The sequence below is a fragment of the Dasypus novemcinctus genome, chromosome X (assembly GCF_030445035.2).
Source record: "Dasypus novemcinctus isolate mDasNov1 chromosome X, mDasNov1.1.hap2, whole genome shotgun sequence".
Classification (NCBI taxonomy): Eukaryota; Metazoa; Chordata; class Mammalia; order Cingulata; family Dasypodidae; genus Dasypus; species Dasypus novemcinctus.
In genome coordinates this window covers 112,842,369-112,855,828 of record NC_080704.1, presented here as the reverse complement: position 1 = coordinate 112,855,828, position 13,460 = coordinate 112,842,369, and positions in this window count along the sequence as shown.

The following is a 13,460-nucleotide window of genomic DNA, read 5'->3' as shown; positions in this document are numbered from 1 at the left end:
ATAAATGAGGGAGAAGGCTTCTGGCAAAGATGGCAGGGTACGGTGCTCCAGGACTCACTGCATTAACCATAGCAACTATAAAATAGGCAGAAACTTTTAGAAACAACTATTTGAAGCTCCAAAGGCTATAAGAACACTGTACAGCATCCAGGGAAGAGTGGAAGGAAGAAGCTGATGAGTTATGGTAAAAAACTGTAAATTGCTTTGTGTACAGAGGGCCACCAGCATTCATCCCTCACTCTCATGGTAGGCTAATGCTGGGTCTAGCCCCTGGCTACCTGCAGGTAATAGAAAGGGACATAAAAATCCTCTTCACTAAGAACAGGGGTGGGTAAGGTTGTTCAGTCTTAATAACTCTTCATAGTGAATTCAGGTCTCTGGGACGTGGTTCTGAGAGAGCAATTTTATCAAACCAGTTTGAACAGTGAAGATTTAAAGTGCAAGACTTCCTCAGGGCTACCAAAGAGAAACAGCTGAAGAGATGCATTTGCTGGTCAGGGAGGAAAGCTCAGCTCTGGCGAGCCATCAGAGATATGAAAGGGTGTAAAAAAACCCCACAAAACTATAGAGTCAGACAGTCTAGGCCAAAAAATTTTCAGTTGCAAATACCCAGGAAAGGGAGATCTGTCTCCCGGGAATCAGAGGGGACCATGAAACTCCTGTAAACAGGGCAAATTCCAAACAACTAACATGTAAAATCACAAGATAAGAGAGAGACCAAGAAAGACATGAAAAACCCTGCACAATGCAAGGTAGACCTTCTTGATAGGTGCACTGAAGTTCAAAGAAAATCTCTGTCTTATCACCAGCTGATTAGAAAATCAGAAAAAAACACCTCAGGAAATAAATCCCAAAATTAGCATTTTAAAATATCAAAATGTATAGTGTGCAACAAAAGAACACAAGATAAACAAAGAAAGAGGAAATTAGGGCTCATCCAGAGCAAGAAGATAAAAATACAGAAAACACCAATGAGGTAGATGAGAAATTGGACATACCAAAATGAGTTTATAAAAATGTTTTTAAGATGCTTAAGTAATGAAGGAAAGTACAGAGAAAAGAACTAAAGTATATAAGGAAAAGAATGAATGTGCATATGAACTTCTAAGTAAAGAATCAGAAATTTTAAAAAGGAATCAAACAGCATTACTGGCATTGAGGACTGCAATAACTATAATGAAAAGTGCAGGAGGATTTAAAGACGACATTGGACCTGGCAGAAGAAAGAATAAGTGAACTTGCAGAGAAGACATTTGAAATGAGTCAGGCAGTGGAGTAGAAAGAAAAAAAAAATTAAAAGTGAAAATAAGAGAGAGGCAAGATGGCGTCTGAGTGAACTGCCCGGTTACTAGCTCCTGGGGGGAATCGGCTGGGAGGCGTCGGAGACTCTTTAGGACCGGGCTGTTTCGGGATTTTTCCTGGTCCGGAGGTGTCTGGACATCAATTTGGAGGGAAGGTAACAGAGAGGATCCATCTGTGAAATATACACGGAGATCCCAGCTACGTGTGGAGGATTCCCTCCTTGGGTAGGCGGAGCCGAGGTAGCTAGCACCCTTCCGAGCCCCGGCGGGCGGCGGCCAGGGTAGCCTAGCTGGGCCGCGGTGGGCAGCGGGCGGGAGAGCCGAGCCGAGCTGCACTGCGGCGGGCGGCGGGTGGGGGAACCGAGCCCAGCAGAGCCCAGCCGAACCCAGCCGAGCTGCGTCGGGCGGCGGGCGGGGAAGCCGAGCCCAGCCGAGCCCAGCCGCGCTGCGGCGGGCGGCGGGCGGGAGAGCTGAGCCGCGCTGTGCCGCGGCGGGCAGCGGGCAAGGGAGCTGAGCCCAGCCGAGCCTAGCTGTGCCGCGGCGGGCGGCGGGTGGGAGAGCCGAGCCGCGCTGTGCCGCGGTGGGCGGCGGGCGGCGGGCGAGGGAGCCGAGCCCAGCCGAGCCTAGCCGCGCCGCGGTGGGCGGCGGGCGGGAGAGCCGAGCCGTGTTGCGCCGTGGCGGGTGGTGGGAGGGGAAGCCGAGCCCAGCCGAGCCCAGCTGAGCCGCGGTGGGCGGGGGTGCCGAGCCCAGCTGAGATCGGTTGAGCCCAGCCGTGCTGCGGCAGGCGGCGAGCGGGAGAGCTGGGTCGCGCTGCGCCGCGGCGGGTGGCCGGCGGGGAAGCCGAGCCCAGCCGGGCCCGGCCGAGCCCAGCAGAGCCGCGGCAGGCGAGGGAGCTGAGCCCAGCCAAGCCTGGCGGCGGGGTTTCTGTTCTTTGTTTTTTGTTTTTATTTTTTTATTTTTTATTTTTTGTTGTTGTTGTTGTTGTTTTGTTTTTTTTTAATCCTCTCTTTCTTGTCCCCAATATTCTTCTTATACTATTTTATCTTAACAATACAATAGGTCCTACAGGAAATACCTCACATTTGCTGGGTTTCCTCACCCTCCACTACCTCATTTCTCTGTGAATAGATTTAGCCTATCTACACTATCCCCTTTCCCCTACAACTTGATATCCTCCACCATCTGCTATCTCTCCTATATTCCATCTCCCTTTCTTTGATCCACAAAGTGTCTAACTCTTAATTTCTAATACCTTTATTTAGTTTTCCATCTGGTATTCGTCCCTGAAACTATTACCTTTCTTTTCTCTTTCCCTCTCTCACGAAAACAATAGCCTCTTAGTACGTACCACATTCCTCCCATATTCAGTCGTCTACCTCATTATAGGTACTTTCCTACTACTATAACTCTACACAATTTACATGATCTAACCTCCATCCTCCCAGAACTCATATTGTTGCTTTGTTAACATATATCACCAATACTACTTCACACTTTTTCCTTCCTTACACAATTGCCTTTCCCCAGCACTAATACTTTCCTTTAAAGTGAGCTTAACTAGCAATAAGAAATTGGAATAAGAAGAACAAAGTGACAAAGAGAGGATATAACACTTACGCAAAACAACAGCTAATTAATCTCCAAGACTAGACAAAGAAGCTAAGGAACTGATTAAACCCGTCAAGAAAAAATGTTGACAAGACAGCAACAAAAATCTACAAACCAAACCAGTAATCAGGAAAACATGGCTGAATCCAATCAACAAACTAAAAATCAGGAAGGGGGGCAGGACTTCGCACAAGCAATGAAAGATATCAGAACATTTATCACCGACAAATTTGATGAAGTAATGAAAGAGGTTAACAGCGTGAACACAACACTTGGAGGGGAAATTGCAGACATGCGTAAAAAAATAACAGATATGATGGAAATGAACACGACAATTCAAGAAATCAAAAATACACTTGCAGCAAATATCAGCAGACTAGAAGAGGCAGAGCAGAGAATTAGTGGTGTGGAAGACAGTGCATTGGAAATCAAACACATAGTAGAAGTGGTCAATAAAAAGGTAGAAAAAATCCAGATAGGACTTAGGGACCTGAATGATAACGCAAAACGCTCAAACATACGTATTATAGGCATTCCAGAAGGAGAAGAGAAGGGAAAGGGGTCAGAAGGAGTGTTGCAGGAAATAATGGCTGAAAACTTCCCAAATCTACTGAAAGAGACAGATGTACATATCCAAGAAGCACAGCGCACTCCACTGGTCATAAACCCCAACAGGCCCACCCGAAGACATATACTTGTCAAATTATCCAATGCTCAAGACAAAGAAAAAATTCTAAAAGCAGCAAGAGAAAAGAAAACCATCACATACAAGGGAAACTCCATAAGATTAAGTGCTGATTTCTCATCTGAAACGATGGAGGCAAGAAGGCAGTGGTATGATATAGTCAAGGTACTAAAGGAAAAAAATTTCCAAACAAGAATACTCTATCCAGCTAAACTAGCATTCAAAAATGATGGAGAGTTCAAAATATTCACAGATAAACAGAAACTGAAAGAGTATATCAACAAGAAACCTCCCCTTCAAGAAATTCTTAAGGGAGTTCTGCAGGAAGAAAGGAAAAAACAGAACAGTCAGAGATGGAGGAGAGTGTAAAAGCAACAAGAAAGACAAAAATAGAAGGGGAAAATAAAATAATACAAACAAAATATAACAAACACAAATCCAACCAAAATATGGCTACCATAAATAACTCTCTAAACGTAATAACACTGAATGTCAACGGGTTAAACTCACCTATCAAAAGATTCAGACTGAGACACTGGATAAGGAAATACGACCCATCTATATGCTGCCTACAAGAGACACATCTTAGACCCAGAGACTCATGGAGGTTGAAAGTGAATGGCTGGAAAACAATCATACAAGCAAACAACAATCAAAAAAAGGCAGGAGTAGCTATATTAATATCAGACAAAATAGACTTTAAATGCGAAACAATTGTGAGAGACAAAGAAGGATACTATATTTTAGTGAAAGGGACAATCTGTCAAGAAGATCAAACAATCATAAATATTTATGCTCCTAACAAGGGCGCCTCTAAATATGTGAGGAAAATGCTGGAAAAACTAAGTGAAAGAATAGATGCATCTACAATTATAGTGGGGGATTTTAATACACCGCTATCAACTCTGGACAGAACATCTCAAAAGAGAATCACTAAAGAAACAAAACATTTGAACAGTATATTAGAAGAGCTGGATCTAATAGACATACATAGATCATTACACCCAAACACAGCAGGATATACATTTTTCTCAAGCGCACATGGAACATTCTCCAAGATTGACCATATGCTAGGCCACAAAGAAAGGCTTAATGAATTCAGAAAGATCGAAATCATACAAAACAATATCTCTGACCACAGTGGAGTCAAGCTGGAAATTTGCAAGGGACAGAGACCCAGACTTCACACGACAATTTGGAAATTAAACAGCACACTCTTAGAAAAACAGTGGGTCAAAAAGGAAATCTCAAAAGAAATCAATGACTACCTTGAAACAAATGATAATGATAACACAACATACCAAAATTTATGGGATGCAGCAAAAGTGGTACTGAGAGGGAAATTTATAGCCATAAATTCATATATCAAAAAAGAAGAAAGAGCAAAAATTGGAGAATTAACTGCACTTTTGACGGAATTAGAAAAACAACAACAAAGTAACCCAACAGGAAGAAGGAAAGAAATAAGAAAGATAAGAGCAGAACTAAATGAAATAGAAAATAAGAAAGCACTTGAAAAGATAAACAAGATCAATAGCTGGTTTTTTGAGAAGATCAACAAAATTGACAAACCTTTAGCGAGACTAACAAAGAAAAAAAGAGAAAAGATGCAAATACACAAAATAAGAAATGAGAAAGGTGATATCACCACTGACCCCACAGAAATAAAGACTATCATAAAAGGATACTTTGAAAAACTATATTCCAACAAAAATGACAATTTAGAGGAAATGGACAAATTCCTAGAAACACATAAGCCGCCCATACTGACGAAAGAAGAAATCGATGATCTTAACAAACCAATCACAAGCAAAGAGATAGAATCAGTCATTAAAAATCTCCCAACTAAGAAGAGCCCAGGGCCAGTCGGCTTCACAGGTGAATTCTACAAAACATTCCTGAAAGAACTAACATCAATCCTGTTGAAACTATTCCAAAAAATTGAAACAGAAGGAACACTGCCTAATTCCTTTTATGATGCCAACATTACCCTAGTACCAAAGCCAAACAAAGACACCACAAGAAAGGAAAATTACAGATCAATTTCTCTAATGAACCTAGACGCAAAAATACTTAACAAAATACTTGCTAATCGTATTCAACAACACATTAAACGAATTATACACCATGACCAAGTGGGATTTATTCCAGGTATGCAAGGATGGTTCAACATAAGAAAATCAATCAATGTAATACACCATATAAACAGATTGAGAGAAAAAAACCACATGATTATATCTATAGATGCAGAAAAGGCATTTGACAAAATACAGCACCCCTTCCTGATAAAAACACTCCAAAATATCGGAATACAAGGAAACTTTTTGAACATGATAAAGAGTATATATGAAAAACCTAAAGCCAACATTGTTTACAATGGCGAAATCCTGAAATCCTTCCCTCTAAACTCAGGAACAAGACAAGGATGCCCATTGTCTCCGCTCCTATTTAACATTGTCTTGGAAGTACTTGCTCGAGCACTGAGACAAGAACCAGATATAAAAGGCATTCAAATTGGAAGGGAAGAAGTCAAAATTTCATTATTTGCAGATGACATGATCCTATATATAGAAAACCCTGAGAGATCTACAACAAAGCTCCTAGAACTCATAAATGAGTTTAGCAAAATCGCAGGTTATAAGATCAATGCGCAAAAATCAGTAGCATTTCTGTACACCAATAATGAGCAAGATCAGGAGGAAATCAAGAAACAAATACCATTCACAATAGTAAATAAAAAAAATCAAATACTTAGGAATAAATTTAACTAAAGAGGTAAAAAACTTATACATCGAGAACTATACAAAATTGTTCAAGGAAATCAAAGAAGACCTAAATAAATGGAAGAATATTCCCTGTTCATGGATAGGAAGACTGAATATTATTAAGATGTCTATCCTACCAAAACTGATCTACGCATTCAATGCAATCCCAATAAAAATCAACACAGCCTTCTTTAAGGAACTAGAAAAACTAACTATGAAATTTATTTGGAATAGAAAGAGGCCCCAAATAGCCAAAGACATATTGAAAAAGAAAAACGAAATAGGAGGAATCACACTTCCTGACTTCAAAACATACTACAAAGCTACAGTAGTGAAAACAGCATGGTACTGGCATAAGGAGAGACACACAGACCAATGGAATCGAATTGAAAGTTCAGATATAGAACCTCATGTATATAGCCATATAATATTCGATAAAGCCACCAAACCCTCTCAACTGGGAGAGAATGGCCTATTCAACAAATGGTGCCTGGAGAACTGGATAGCCATATGTAGAAGAATGAAAGAGGATTACCATCTCACACCTTATACAAAGATCAACTCAAGATGGATCAAAGACCTAAATATAAGAGCCAAGACCATAAAGACCTGAGAAAGCAGTGTAGGGAAACATCTACAGGACCTTGTAATAGGAAATGGCTTCATGAATATCACACCAAAAGCACGAGCAGCAAAAGAACAAATAGATAAATGGGACTTCCTCAAAATTAAAGCCTTCTGCACCTCAAAGGAGTTTGTCAAGAAAGTAAAAAGGGAACCGACACAATGGGAGAAAATATTTGGCAACCATATATCTGATAAGAGACTTATAACTTGCATATATAAAGAACTCATATATCTTGAAAACAAAAAGATAAACAACCCATTTAAAAAATGGGAAAAAGATTTAAACAGACACTTCTCCAAAGAAGAAATACAAATGGCTAAAAAGCACATGAAAAAAATGCTCCAAATCTCTAGCTATCAGGGAAATGCAAATCAAAACTACAATGAGATACCATCTTACTCCCATAAGATTGGCAGCCATGAAAAAAACAGTAGAATACAAATGCTGGAGAGGATGTGAAGAAAGGGGAACACTCATCCATTGCTGGTGGGAATGCAGAAGGAACCAACCATTCTGGAGGACAGTTTGGCGGTTTCTCAAAAAATTATCCATAGGTTTGCCATATGACCCAGCAATACCACTGCTGGGTATATACCCATCAGATCTGAAAACAAGGACACAATCCGATATATGTACACCAATGTTCATAGCAGCATTGTTCACTATCACCAAAAGTTGGAATCAATCCAAATGTCCATCAACAGATGAGTGGATCAATAAAATGTGGTATATACACACAATGGAATACTACTCAGCTGTAAGAACCAATACACTACAATCGCACGTGATAACACGGATGAACCTTGAGAATCTTATATTGAGTGAAGCAACCCAGGCATTGAAGGACAAATACTATATGACCTCAATGATATGAAATAAGTTAACTGCCTCAGAGCACTAGAGTCTGGAAAAGTGGCTTACAGGAAATCGGGGGGTGGAGGAAGGATGTGAGTTAATGTCTGCAGGGGTGGAATCTGTAATGAGCTGGCGGTAAGTATGAGCACAAAGAAGGGACAAAATGGGGGCAAGGGGTTACCTTCGGGTGGGGTTTTCTGGGTTTGAGGGGGGCTGCGGATGGGAAGAGGGGTAATATTGTCCAAGAAATAGGTGGGAGGGAGGGGCAACATACAAACATGGGAGAGTGTCAGAAGTTCGTTGAGAACTAAATATTGAGTAAAATGTATGAAAGTATAAGTAGGAGGGTTACCTGGTTAGGACGCTCAGGGGGTATGGTCTGATGCGGGACGGACTCCAGAGGGAATAGCTGAAGGCTCATTTTGCCAAGGTGGGTTCTACCATTGGGTGGGGTGGACCCATATCCTGGGGAAGACTAATGCCGTCGAATAGAGAGAACTGTATCTCTCATGAGAAAGGCGGCTCCCAGGGCATTAGATTGGCAGGCGTTGTGGGCCCTAAGGGGAGGGGAAAATGGATGTGGAATGGATGGAACAAAGGTAAATAAGGGGGCAAAAGAGGAGTTATGTGAGAGTACACGAGGATGAATATAAAACAGCTAATATTACAGCAAAAACATATAGGGGACGACAGACTAATAATGAAAACCATAAGACAAAACATAGGATAACTAAAAAATTTAGAAAACTGTACAACCTAAAGCATGGACCACATAGTAAGCACAAATGTCACCTTGTTCGAAAACTATAGTTTCGGAATCTGTACATCAGTTTCAGGAAATATGATATGAATAAGTTAAAAGATTATTGCTGTGCAAGGGAAAAGGTTTTATGGTGGATCTGGGGAAATACTGTATATTGTATATATGAATTTCGGTGATCTAAGACTCTTGTGAAGCTGACATTATGTTGGGATTCACTTTACGGGAAGTTTTGGATCACAGAGTGGTTCAACAATGGCAGCGGAGGAATACTGATATGGGATGTTATTGACAGGATATATATGGTTGACAGGGAGTTATACAGGGCATATGCCCAGGGTATATGGTAATGTCTATATATACTCATAGTGGAAACAATTAAAAACAACAGCTGGGGGGGGTACTGGGCTCCTTGCCGGGGGGTCACTGTTGTGGGCCCTGGGCGAGCAGCGGCAATCCTCAAGGTGCAATGGCAAGAACCAGGAAGGAAGGAGGGCCCAACAGTGGGCTCTTGATACTAATGGCTACACTTTTGAGCCTATACACCTGCAATAAGAACAAGGCCTAGAGTAGCATTGTGCCTGGGGGTTTCCTCCTGACAGCCTTCATGTTACTCAAATGTGGCCACTCTCACAGCCAAACTCAGCGTGTAGATGTGATGCATTCCCCCCAGCGGGGGACACGACACCCGGGGATGAGCCTCCCTGGCACCGAGGGATCACTACCACATACCAGCTGAAGAAGCAACTAGAAAATGACCTTGAATTAAAGATTCAATGTGGAACAGCAGAATATACCTGTCTACATATAATAACATGACTTCGGGAAGCTGTTTGACCTAATGTAAGGGGGAAATGGAAAGGAGAAATGAGATTATAAGGCTGTGAGTCTCTAAAAAAGAGTCTGGAGGTTGTCAGAAGGAATACCCCTATGTACAACTGAACAGAGTCTAAGAGACAGATAAGGTAGATACAACCCCAGGTATTGGTTCTTTTGAGGGATAGAGACCCACGGGTTCTATGGTCATGGCAGAAGGAGTTCACTGCCATGACAGATGGCCCTTCTTTGGAGCTGGTGTTTCTGCATGATGGAATTGGACTCAGAGGGGATCTCTTTTCACAAGGCTTGCATGCTACTTTATTGGAATTGTAGTTGGTGCTGGGTTTAAGATATATGTAGGGGATTTGAATCTCTGGACTGATAATATGACACCTAGGCCCAGAGCCTCAACAGACTTCAGCTCCTACACTTTGATTTATTGGACTTACTCCACTCAGCTAACATGGAATTGAAGAAGGTCAACCACCACAACATGGAGCCTAGAGTGTCTACAACTGGAAGTGGGAGGAGAGCATCCAGTACCCATGTGGAATCTAAGCCCTCACTTGACATAGGTGTGCAATGGACAAAACCAATCCAATGTCCACAGAGAAAATGTGGAATGGGTGTGGGAATGGTAGCCATGGTGGCTGCTGGGTGTGGGGAACGGGAGGAAGAGATGAGATGTGGAGGCGTTTTCGGGACGTGGAGTTGTCCTGGATAGTGCTTCACGGACAATTACGGGACATTGGAGATCCCCCCAGGGCCCACTGGATGGAACGTGAAAGAGTCTGGGCTATGATGTGGACCATTGACTATGGGGTGCAGTGATGCTCAGAGATGAACTTACCAGGTGCAATGGATGTGTCATGATGATGGGAGAGAGTGTTGCTGTGGGGGGAGTGGGGGGCGGGGGCGGTGAGGTTGAATGGGACCTCATATTTTTTTTAATGTAATTAAAAATAATAATAAATAAAAAAAATAATACCAAAAAAAAAAGTGAAAATAACCCAAGACAGCTACAGATACGATCATGCATGCAAATATGATGAGATTCCAAGAAAGAGAAAAAAGTGAGAAAGAGGAAGAAGGTAAAAGAAGGATATATTTACAGATAACTTCCCAAACTTAGCAAAAGAAATGAATATGTATGTCCAAAAAGATCAGAGAACTTCGAATAGGATAAACATGAAGAAAATAACACCCCATCATATATTAATTACACTGTCAAATGCTAAGGAAAAGGAGAGAATAATGAAAGCTTCAAGAGAAGAGCAAAGTTAGAGACCAAAACAAATTGCTGATTTCTCATTAGAATCCATGGAGGCAAGAAAACAGTGCATTGAAACAACTGTGAGCAAATAATTTTTTACCCATTGAAGCTCTTTCAAAAGTGTCAGAGAGATTAAAACATTCTTGGATAAACAAAATCTGAAGGTGTTTATCACCCCTAGACATACCCTACAAGCAATGTTAAAGGACATTCTTCAGACTGAAAGGAAAGGACACTAGACAGTAGTTCAAAGCAGCATAAAGAAATAAAGACCTGCAGTAGAGGAAATCTTTTGGGTAGTAATAAATGTCAGTATTATTGTATAGTACTGTTGGGTATGTAACTCCACTTCTTAGTTCCTACAGGCAATAATAAGTAAATGCATAAAAAGTAATGATAAATCTTTGATTCAGGATATACTATGTACAAAGAGATAAGTGGTGACAAGTACAAAAACGTGGTTCAGAGACAGAAGTGTGTAGGAAAATTATATATGCATGCTATTGAAGTGAGGTTGTTATCAAAACAAATATGATTGAAAATTCTTAGCTGGGAGTTCTGGGACGATAAGGTTGGATTAAGCAGGTAGAGCTCAAGTCACTCACAAAAAAGAATCGAAAAGGGCCAAAAGCTACCTGAGGGACCTGATTTGGGAGTCAGCAGACCAGTGCAGTGCTACACAACTCCCAGGAAGGAGAGGAACAGAAACACATAGAACCGAAATAATAAGCATGAGATACCAAACAACCATTGCAGGCAGGAAGGGTTCTTTTTTCCCACTCCAAAATATTAAGCTGTGTAAATCCCCCAGATCAGTGCATCTGACTGAGATGGGAACAGATGTCCTCTTTTATATTTGCTGTTACAAGGGAAAAGGGAGGGAATTCAGGGGCTTATCTTCAGTGAATTTGGACAGCAGACACTGTTTTCAATCTAGGCTCTGGCCAGACCAAAACACAGGAAAGCAAAAATTGAAATAAATACCTTCATGGAAAGTTGTGCTTAAGAGCACCTTCAGCTGGCTGATCTGGAAATTGCATGGAGAAAAACTGCATTTAGGTTTCTTTTAGCTCAAACTTCTGAAAGAAAATCTGTTCCTCATTAGTGAGTCATTGGCCCTATTTTGAAAACTTATTGTAACAGAAAAAAATTTTGTAAAAATCGATGGAACTACACTGCACAAGCAGGGAATGCTAAGTGAGACCATGAATATGTGGTGTATGGGAAATCCTGCACATTCACATTCAAACCAAATGTTTGTGCATACCAAGCAGCCAGATGAATATCTTAATTGTTCATTTTTCATGCAGTTTTTATATTATTAAACAATCTTTGCCATTATTTAAGGTCCTTGGATATTAATTACTAAAGGATTATGGTGGTTCTTTATATGTTACTTTTAAAGGGAAAATATAACATGTTAGAACCAAAAAACCACTATTTTATATTCCTTTCTGGAGTAAAATCTTTGAAATTGCTTGAAATAGGTCATTCTTGGGCACCAGAACTCAGATAGTACTTTAATGAATCATCAAATGGAACTGTGAATTTTTAAGCTGTTTTAAATAAAATACCATGAAAGAAAATCCAAATAAAACAGGCCTTTTTCTCCCTTTAAACTTATGTTGTTATTGAGCCTTTGGTGTATATATTAAGCACCAAACTAGGATCTTTGACATATGGGTTGGCAAAGCTATAAGAAAGAGTTCATTCCAACATTGATTTTGTATTACTCTACAAAGAAGGCTGCAGACTAGCTTCTGGAAATAGAAATAGATTTAGAATCTGTTTTTACTCCCTCTGGAACTGTTCTTTATGAATCAGTTAATATGCTTGTGAATAACAAAATATATGACAGTGCTTTCTGAAAACTGGATTTTTATTCATTACTGCCTTCATTCAGTTTATGAAATTACGAGTGGTCATACTCATTGGATGTAGAATCTTCAGGAACCTTGAGTGAAGGTGGAAATCACTGTGTTGGAAAAATGTTCAAATTCAATAGCTTTGCCACATTGGGGTCCATAAAATAACTGCTCCCTTTGTGAGTGAGAAAAGTACTAATGGTTAATTCTCATGATCTACCCCATCACCAGGATTTGTTAAAGGGTCTCTGGGATGCACTCTCTCACCCTTGGGACCACACCGTGCCCAAGATGATTCCAATTTGCAATGATACTTTTTTCCCTGTAGCTCGCAAAATTGTCCATTAAGGTACTTGAAGCTAGTTGCACTATATGTAAAGCGCAATAAGTCAATTTGATTATAATAAACAATTTTAATTTAGCTTCTAAATGTCTGGATATGCTTGATGTGTCTGAATAGCCCAGTTATGCTTGATGAGATTGAGTAGCCCAGTTCCTGAACACATGGTCACACCTGAAAATTTAGGACCATACCCAGCTGGCACTTATGGAAAGGCTTAATGAACATCTCTTCAGAATGACCTGAGAAAATAGGATGTACATGGGACCATGTCACTAATGTTTCATTGCTGATCCGAAACAAAAGACTTAGATTCCTTGACAACCTGCATTCTGACATTATTACTTCAATTTCCATTTTTCACCACAAGCTTGAACGAGACATTTTCTTATAGGGTTCCTTCTCTTTCTTCTTCAGAAGACTTCAGGGTACTGGGATGAGGTGGTAGAGGAGCTGGCATTAAAATTTGCATGGGTTTCACCCATTCTAAGTGAATCTCTGCCTCTGTGTAAAATCCTATATATTTGGAGGAAAAATAATATGCCCCTAACTCCACCAGAA